This window comes from Passer domesticus, chromosome 9, assembly GCF_036417665.1.
Source record: "Passer domesticus isolate bPasDom1 chromosome 9, bPasDom1.hap1, whole genome shotgun sequence".
NCBI classification, from domain to species: Eukaryota; Metazoa; Chordata; class Aves; order Passeriformes; family Passeridae; genus Passer; species Passer domesticus.
The window spans coordinates 42,978,012-42,987,822 of record NC_087482.1 but is presented as its reverse complement, the minus strand read 5'-3'; the positions used below and the strand labels follow the sequence as shown (position 1 = coordinate 42,987,822).

Below are 9,811 nucleotides of genomic sequence, written 5' to 3'. Positions count from 1 at the left end.
GTGAGGGCAGCACCACAGGGGTGGTGGGGCAGACCTGCCTGGGAGGAGAAGCCTGCATCCAGGACCACTCCTCCTTCAGATATCTGTGAAGGCTTTGAGCCCTTGAAATCCATTATTAAAAACTCTCTTTGACTCCAGCAGGAGCCGGATTTCATCTTTAGTCCGAGTTTTGAGCAGAGAAGGGATTTCAGCTTGGGGAAGCTGGGCTGGATTAATCTTTTGTGTATGGGCTTCAAACATCTTTCACATTCACTTTAGCTTTACCTGTGTTGAACCAGGAAATAAATAATGGATATGGGAAGTAGGGTAATGCATTGTGGCACTGAAACCCTGGAGATGGCTGAATAATAAATAAAAGCCTTTTATCAGTGGCTTATGTCCTCGCTGGCTGAGTATCAAGCTGGGCAGCGAGCAGAGCAGTGCAAGGGTGAAGGGAGAGGAGAGGAAAAGGCAGCAGGAGCACAGCAGCTCTGGGGGAAGCCCCTGGGACACGCCAAGAGCAGCAGCAGGCTGCCAGTGCACTGCTGAGGATGGGGCTCTGTGCCACAAAGCAGTGTCCCCCTCTCAGGGGCTGTGACTGTTCAAGGGCAGGATTTGGGGAGCTTTGCTCATTGTCTGGCTGGGAGCTCCCACTGAGCTCTGCCGGGGGAACAGCAGCACCTCCAAAACGGAGAGGGGAATCCAGGTCAGAGGGACTCGTTTAGAGAAGAGTCAGGAATTGCAGGAAATGCTGGGAGGGGAGGGCTGAGGGGGGAGCTGAACCCCAGGAGGAGAAGGTGGTGTAAAGACCCTGAACCAGGATCCTTTTCCAGGGAAGCAGAACCCAGCCTGTGGTCCCAGACCGTGCTGCTGGGAGCTGTGTGTGTATCCCCAGAGCCATCAGCTGCTTCACACAGAGATGCCTTGGAGCTGAGTCGAGGCGTTGGCAGCTACGGGCGTGGATTGCTTCTCTCTCTGCACATCTGTCTCCAAACCCTGTAATGGCATTGTTGCTATTTGCAGCAAAAACCCTCCTGTTTTCTACTTAATGTTTGTCTCTGAGGAGTGATCCCAGAGGGGCTGGCAGGTTCCTGGGGCCTCTTGCCCTGTGTATGCTCCTGGTGGGTTTGGGACATCTGAGAGAGGGAGCAGATGGGGGAGGAGGCACAGGGGGATGAAACCACTTCCCTACGGAGAGAAACACGTGGAGGAGTTTGTCTCCGTGAGACCTGCTGAATCCCAGATAATTCCTGCAAGTCTCCATGGCCGCTGGAGTTAATCGATGCCATTTGTTTGCCTCTGGGGCAGAGGGTATCGATCCCTTTGTCTCCCTCCCTCCTTGCGTGATGCCAGGTGTCTGAAACACATCCAAGTTGTGCCGGTGCCAGGCCGAGTGGCAGCTGAATTATCACCTGGGTCACTCGGTTGCTGTTGGAAATGCACAATAAGCTGCCAGCCATGAAAGAGAAAGAAGAAAAAGCCAAACAAAACCCCCAGCAGCTGCAAGCCCTCTGTGCTGGCTGGAGAAAAGCATGGCCAGAACAATGCCCTGGCCCGTGTGCTGGGCCTGCTGGAGAGGGTGTCCCCCTTCCTTTGGGGCAGGGACCCCCTCCAGGAGGGCTCCACGTGGGTGCTGCAGCCCTGCGAGGTGGCTGTGCCTGCCCAGCTGCCCCTTGCCATGGCTTTCCCTGCTCGGCAAGCGGTGGCTGCGGCACAGCTCTCCCCCTCCTCCCCCTCCTTCTCCTCCTCCTTCTCCTCCTCCTCCTCCCTGCAGCTCTGCTCTCATCCATAAACAGCCTAATGCAATTCCCTCCAGCCTGGCTCTGCAACAGGTACCAGCTCTAATGAGGATAACTCGAGGGGCTGCGTGCTGCTCGTGAGCCACTGAGCCTTCTCGCTGCTGGGCTGCTGGAGGGCGTCCCTGCCGTGGCACGGGGTTGGAACTGGAGGGTTTTAAAGGTCCCTTCCAATGCAAACCATTCTGTGAGTCCATGGTTCTGCTGGCTCCCAGCAGGACAGCTTCCCTGGCAAGGTTTGTGCAGGTGAAGGGGTCCATGGGCCAGCTTGCCACCAGTGGAATTTCACCCTGTCCAGCCAGAAAGGGGAGCAGGGTGAGGCCATTGCTGGCCCCATTAGTGTGAGAGCTGTCTGTGGTGTGTGTGGCCAGCTGTGCACATCAGTATATGTCTATATATATATGTGCTCTTTACTGTGCATGTGCTGAGGGCACAGAGCAGCAGTAGCCTCCTCTCTCAGGCTGTTGGATCCAGCAGGGTGAATTTTACAGTCAGGACTTTGCCAGCTGCTTAAAACTATATTGTGGGTGCTAGAAATGATCTAAGATTGGCATTCCAATGAAATAATTATTGCTACTTCATTCTTTTTGCTGTGGTCCTTGAGGCTTCATATGGACCAGGCTTTTTGGGGCAATTTGGAGAAGCAGAAGAGAACTGTACACAAGACAGCGACAGTCACAAAACTGCTGGAGATGGAGGCTTGGAGCAAGGTGATTAGCATTAATTTCTCAATCAGCTAACAGGAGGCAATGTTGCCAGTGCCTTTTCAATGCTAGCAGAGCTGGTAAGAGCCAGGTCTGGTGGCTCCTCTGGTGCCAGCCAAGCCTGAGTGACCAGAAGGGCTCAGCCCACATTAACTGCAGCTGGACTCTGCCTCCTGTTTGAGCACAGGGGTGATCTGGCAGCATCCCAAAGCACCCAGCCTTTGGATGCTGGCACCTCTCAAACTGGCTAAGGCACCCACAAGAGTGCTCAGAGCCCCATCCCTTGAGCAGCCCTGATTCATGGGAGTTGCCTGCACAGCTCTGGGAGTGCAAGCGAGCACTGAAGTAGCCAAGCGTGTTATTCCAGCAGAGCAGAAACCATCAGGAGTGCCCCTGCTAGGGCTGCAGAGGCAGGTTTAATGCCTCTTTTGATACACAGCAGAAGCATTAATAGGAAGCAAGGAGCATTTATCAAACACCTGAAGCATTCGTCTCTGTGTGGCTGATGGGAGCCAGCTGCAAATGTTTGTATGTGTGCCCTTGCTGAGGAGCAGAGAGGGGTTTCTTCTGCTGCAAGGAAATGGTGTCAAAACTGCCAGTGAGTGTGTTTGGGCTGGGGCTGCTGGGCCCACGGATCTGTGGTCTGTGACCCTTGGGCTGGGCAGTGTGATGGGACATTACAGTGCTGAATAAATGGCCAAAGAAAGCTCAGCACAGGCTGGTGCTGGAGCTCTCCTCAGGTGTTACACCAGGCTGACTCCATCACCCCAGGCAGCAAGGGGAAATCCCAAACCAGGGATGGATTTTCACCGCAGCAGCTGGAATGCTTGCACTCGCATTCCTTGATGGCTCCTTTTCATTTTCCTGTGGGAAATTGTGGAAAATGCCTTCCCCCCGTGCCGTGTGCCACTGGGGAGCTCCCAGTTTCCCTGTGCAGCTGGGAACGTCTCTTAGCAGTGCCAGGCATCCCAGCCCCACAGCGTGGCCCTTGGGTACCCGTGCTGTGGGGGACAGGAGCTGCAGGGCCCTCGGGAGCTGCAGGGCTCTTGCAAGAAGCATCTTGCAGATGTCATGTCACCAGCCTGATCTGCACTGCCAGCTGCCGTGTCCCCAGGCGCCTTCCCTGTAAGAGGACGTGGGGGGACAATGCCACAGGAGCAGCAGCACCCAGGAGTGCTGGGGGTGGCCACCACGTTTGTGCTGCTGCTGCTCAGCCAAGCATCGAGTTCCACAGCTGCTCTCTAGGCAGAGTTTAAAAGCCTGTGCACACGTTATTGCCATTCACCAAAAGGTATTTTGACAAGGCTGTGTGATACGCTAATTAGAAACAGTCACTTAAAATCCACATCTGAAATGCATTGTGGAATTGAGGTTCAAGGAGTGCAGGTTTGCTACAGACACCAGATTCCTAAAGAACAATTTCCCACACCTAAATAATGATGTTTTCCATCATGTTACATCCATTAGCTATAACCTGGCAGTTGCATCCATCATAATATGGTATTTCAGAGAAATAAATGAGTGTATTTTTCTCTGTGAGAACCAAGGCAAAAATATCTCACTGCTGAAATATCGAGCAGGTTTATACAGTGAGACCAAGTGCAGATTCTTTCTGTAATACATTGATTCAGCTATTAACATACAGCATAGACCAGTCTGCTTTCTCCTAATCCTGTAACTTCAAAACTAACATTTTTGTAGTTACTTCTTATTAAGGTTGCTTTTAAACCATGCAAGCAGCTTTCCAGCAATGTTATTAAACATTATCATGACTCTGCCAGAACCAGCCTGTATTTGTGGCTGCTCCCAGTAGCTGAAGCACTTTTTAGTCTCCTTGTCTTGGGAGGGTGTTGGCTTTCCCTTCGCTATTTAAAAACATTTAAATTTCATTTTCCAAGTCCTTTCCCACCATACATACGTGCCAACAGGACCCTGATTTTCTATTCCCAGAACGGGGACTGGGATGGTGCATTTCAGGAAGAAGAGTGACACAGTTCCATACACACATATGCTCTGCCTGCTCTCCCCGTGCTGTTGATGGGAAGAGCACTGACATTCCCGTCGTTCTCCGTCAGCGTCACTCCTGCTTGGCATTGCAGCGGGATGTGCTGCTCCGGTGGGATGAGCCAAGGAGGAGGAGCAGAGCAGGGCTTTGCTGTGCCCCAGCAGCACCCCTCACGTGTGCTGCCCAGCTGTCCCTGGGTGCCTGTCCTCTCATAGTTTTCCAGCTGGAAACCGGGAATGAGGGCATTCCTTCGCAGGAGGGATTAACAAGCAGCTGGCAGTGCTGGCAGCACAGGGAGCACCAGGTAAAAGCTGCCCCTTGCCAGGCTGAGGGTCTTCCCCAACACCTCTGAGGTCAGTGGGATTTGAAGGGGGTTTACCACCCCTTGGGAGGAGGAGAGGGATCATCTGGGCTTGATTTAAAACTGGCCCAGGCTGTAGTTTAACAGCATCCATGAGACTGCTGATGTGAGACTGCTCCTCATCTGGGGGGAGGAAGAGGAGGAAGAGGAGGAAGCAGCAGCTGCCACATGGGCACTGCCTGTCCCCTACAAGGCCCTGGCCCTTCGAGGGATGGTGCATCATCTGCTGGGGTGCAACTGAGTTGTGGGTGAGGTGAACAACACTGAATGGGAATGAGCAATCAAATATAGCACTCCTAACATGCTCCAGCCCCAGAATATGCCAGCTGGGAATCCTTTCCCTGAACAGCAGTGAGGAAAAAATGCCTTGGGGATTGGGGATTATAGTGGGGTGTTCACTCTCTCTTGCTCTGGGACTGGCACCCAGGAAATGTTGTATGGAAACAAGTGTGTTGAGGGATGGAGAACCTTGGGATGGTTGATAAACAAACCACATACAAACAGCACAGACTTTGGAAAATGTACCAGTTAAAGATTTCCAGTGATATAATCACAGGATATTTAAAAAGCTTGATTCTCAGCAAGCCTAATAAAAGGGCAGTTCCTGAACCTCAGCTACAAAGCGAGACCACATGCTGGAACAACACGAGCACTAATCTCAGGCTTTAATAGACTACAAGAGCTAAAAAATGCTCCTGGGACATTGGCAGCAGATACCTCATGGAGTGAGTGAGCAGCAGAGAGAAACAGGCTCTGGAATCAGCACCTTCCTCTCTTCCAGCGGGTGCTGATACAGGAGTTGGGGAAACACCAGTGGGATCTTCTGCTTCCAACAGTGCAGCCCCCATTGATTGCTAAAGCAATAAAATCGGCCTTTAGTCAAGCACTGCAAAGTTGCATAAAGCATATTTGATGGATTACACCTATCAAAACTTTTAGCGAGAGGAACAGTTACAATTAACAGGCTGCGAACAGGATCTTCTCTGCAATTTTTTCCTTGACATCATCAGTAATTACCTGCACTAAACGTGCTGCTGCTGCTTGGAGGGGGCTTGTCAATCAAGAGGCAGCTCAGACCCAGAAGATCATAAATTTGCTGTCGTAAACTTTGCTGCCAGACTGAGGGAGAAGCACTGACAGAAGGGTGTGAAGTGTCTGCAGGGCTTCACCTGCCTCCCTGTGCCTTTGTGTTTGAGGATGAGGAGGGAAACTACTCCAGGGCTGTGCCACACACACCAGCCGAAAATGCCAGTACTTCCAGCTCTCCAGAAGAGCCATCCCACAATTACCTTCTGTGAGCCTGGCAGTTCCCTCCGCTGGAGAGATACAAGGTTATTAAGCAAATATGATTAATGAATAAAAGAACCTCTGGCATGCTGGAACGAGGCCTGTTGGGCTCCAGGAGGATTCATCAGCTTGTGCTTTGGGAACTGCGTCAGATTTCTGCAGTAATATGATTAACACGCTGTGTAATGGGCTAAATCCATCCCAAGCGTCCCTCCAGTTAAGCCTCTGTGTGGACACCTGGGATGAATTTGGCCCTTTTACAGTGGATGCACTTGACAGAGCTGGAAGAAAGGAGGGTACCGAGTTACTGCTGCAGCTGGGAAGGGGGATGGCAAGAAGGATGGAGAGGAGGGATGGGTCTGGAAAGGATCCTGCCCTCAGCACCCTCCTGAAGCACAGGAGGGCTGTGGGCTGGAGCAGATGTGTGATGCTGTGCCACGCCTGCCATCCCCGTGGACAGCTGCTGCTCCGTGGCACCTTCCAGCCAGAGCCGTGGGACTTGGCCACGCTGTCGCCTGCCACGTGGCACTGCCATCCCCAGCTCCAGCACCAGCAGAGCTGCCAGACCTCCCCGGCTGGAGGAACGGGAAGGATGGGGAGCGCTGCCTCCCTTATCTGCGGGGCCAGATTGCGAGCAGCTGCGGGCAGATAAAGAGCGATGGAGATCGGCTGCAGGGAGGCGTTTGCTTCCCCTGCAGAGCAAACTCCTCTCCCTTTTCCCAGCGCGCTCTGGCAGCAGCCAGGCTGCCTTCTGGGCAGGGAATCTGCTCTGCCACAGGGGTAAAAGCAGGAGGGTGCACGATGTAAGGGCCGGAACCTGAGTGACCCATCTCGGTTTATTTGCAGAGTGCTGCTTTATCTCACCCTGTCGGGGTTGCTGCTGCTTCCTATCTGCCCCAGCCCAGGATGGGTGTCCCCCAGCACACTTGCCAGGCTTGGCCACAGGTTTTGCTCCAGTCCTGGAATGCTCTTTCATAGGTAGGCTCTGTCTTGCTCTCATGTACTGCACCGAATTAATTGCAATATGATATTTCTTACTCGTTCCAAGGTACCTTCCATTTTGGGTGAGTTCCATGTTTTTGTGCTGTTTTAATAATTTCCAGTGAGTACCTTTGTTTTCCATCCTTGGATGGTTTCATCTGTGTGTTCACTGTGGTCTCTTACAGTTCACTTTAGTCTTGTAATTCCTGAGCAAGGAATGGAGTCTTTAGAGGAGCTGCCTAGAAAGGGATTAATCGCAGCCAGACCTCGTTAAAATCCCGTTGCCACACCAATTCCCCACACTTACAGAACCTGACCACAGTGTGAAAATTGATATTTATGCTGAGGAGTGTCAATGCACTGCCTGTGCACTGTTCCCTGATTTACTGTCCTCTGGGGGTGTGAGCTCTGGGGATGCTGGTGAGATGTGCTGGTCCATTTCCAAGCCCCCAAAAATTAAATAATTGCCCACCTGGGCCCTTCAGCACCAAATGTGATCAGCACATTAATGCTGCTGGGTTCTGTGGATGATCAGCCTCCAGCTTTATTGCCTGATTTCTTGCAGCCTGGTTCCTGCAACTTGTTGAACTACTGTTGCAGCAGAACAGCCAGATTTTGCGATAGGGACTGAAAATCTGCTTTAAATTCATTTCTCTCAGCCTGTGGTCTCCCTCTGTCCTGCTGGATAATGGGGGACAGCCTTGGCACATTGGTGACAGATTTCCAAGGAGACCCAAACCATGGGGGAAAGCTTTTCCAGAGGGGGACATGACCCTCCAGGATTCCTGAGGACCTGTCTTTTCCCTGAGCACCACACTGGCTGAAGAGTGCTCCTTCCCAAAGGTCTGCAATGGTTTTCAGAGTTTGTTGAAACTGATAAAAATCTCTCTTAGCTACCAGGATTATGACACAACAAAATAGAAATTTTTGTGATTTTTCTCTACAGTGGAAAAACTCTGCAGAATAAGTGTCTGTTGGCTTTGAAAGTCCCTCGCTCCAATACTCTTACCAGATGGCCGACGGCTCACAGGGATGTGGCTGCTCTGTGTTTGCAACCCTTTAGCTCCCGTGCAGATGTGGCTGTTTTGTCAGGAAACAGCAGGTTCTGCCTGAGATCATGGCTGTGGCTTTTGGGGGTGCAGGAAGAGAGCGTGGGAACCCCACATTCCACACCTGGCAGGGCACAGCCTGCCCGTGAGATACCCATGCCGCTTTTCCATGGAATGCTGCTGTGGCCTGGAGGAGCATCTTGCCCAAAAGGATGCCAAGGCACATGGACTGGAGCAGGGGCAATGGGTGCTGAGAGTTCTAATGGTCCTGGTGTGACCAGTAATGATCTGTTAACATAGTGTCTGCAGCTAGGAAAGACAGGCTTATTTCTGTACCTCCCAGGAGACAGGCTGAAGCTATTATAAAGTTATTAAGCTATTATTATACACAGGTATTAAGGCTGGATGAAGAAGTCAAGTGAGAGGAGGGCATACAAAAGAGAAACCTCAGAGGTGTGCAGCAGAGCCAGGGAGAGAGATGGGGAGGCATTTGTTGTGGGAAGGGGCTGGTGTATCTGTGGGATCAACCAGAGCCAGAGGAGATAAACCATAAGTCACCTCTGAGCTCTTGTCAAGGTGTGTAAACCATTTTCTTCTGCCACATGGCTGATTTGTGAGGATTCCTGCAGGGAGCTGAGCCAAAGGGCCCTGGTGCTGAGGACATGCTAGTCACCAGATCACTGAATGCTGTTGTGCTCTGCAGCATGAACAGGGACCAGCCGAGCTCCAAAACCCAGGGGAAAGCCCACCTGGGATTGCATTTGTTAGGGACCTCTGCAAGGATTATGTCATGGTGTGCAAAGCTTGTGTTTTTGGTGTGAGCAAGTGTACAAAGCCTGTAAGGCCTGAATTCAAGCAGCCAGCTGGAGGAGGGAAGCTCAGTGAGAAAGGAGGATGCCTCAAAACGCAGCGTGGGTAGTGTCCCGGATCCACTCAGAGCTTAGAAGCTCTAAACACAGTGGGATACAGCAGCTGGATCTTTTTCCAGCAATCTGAGCATCCACCACAGGGAGCAGAGCCAGGGCTGTGACAAACAAGTGCAAAATGTTAGTCAGAAAGGACAAATGGAATGTGAAAAACCACCAGAAACTCCCAAAGTGGGTCAAATTCCTTGATGCATCTAACAATAGATGTAGGACGGGAAGGACAGGGTGGATTCAGTTCCGTGCCCTCCTGTGCCCCCTAAAATTTGGGCTGCACTGTGGGCCTGAGTCTGTGGTGGTGAAATTCAAAGCAGGTGGATGAAATTGTGGAAGCTGGAGGCTCCAGCTCTGCCTCCTCCACCCGGGCCTGCCTGGCATAATATTATCTTCACGCCTGAGCGGGGAGGACTTGGCTTGTTAAACTTGCAAACCTGCCTTGCTCGCCCTTGGGTATCCAGGGCTGCCGGGTCTCTGGGGCAGGATGTTCTAATGCTCCTTTTATGCCACGTCTACCGCAACGAGGCCTCCTTAATTGGCTTGTGGTTCCCACCAGCACTGCCAGCACGGAGCCAGCGATGCAGGAAAAGCTGCCAGCCACAGCTCCCGCGCGGTGTTGGTGCATCATTAGCTCACATGTTGTCTCTCTCCCCAAAGACAAACACACTGTGTAGCCAAAAAGGTCTGTGGGGAGGATGCACAGCAAGATCCAAGCATAAGGAATAGGGG

General features: G+C 52.0%; 1 long non-coding RNA gene across 1 annotated transcript; it reads left to right on the top strand.

Annotated features, from left to right (window-relative positions):
- Positions 1–6,412: 6,412 nt before the first annotated feature.
- Positions 6,413–9,582, top strand: LOC135308195 (uncharacterized). The gene is made up of 3 exons (XR_010368736.1): positions 6,413–7,110; positions 7,773–7,956; positions 8,035–9,582. It is a non-coding gene; the product is annotated as an uncharacterized LOC135308195 (long non-coding RNA).
- The last annotated feature ends 229 nt before the right edge of the window (positions 9,583–9,811 follow it).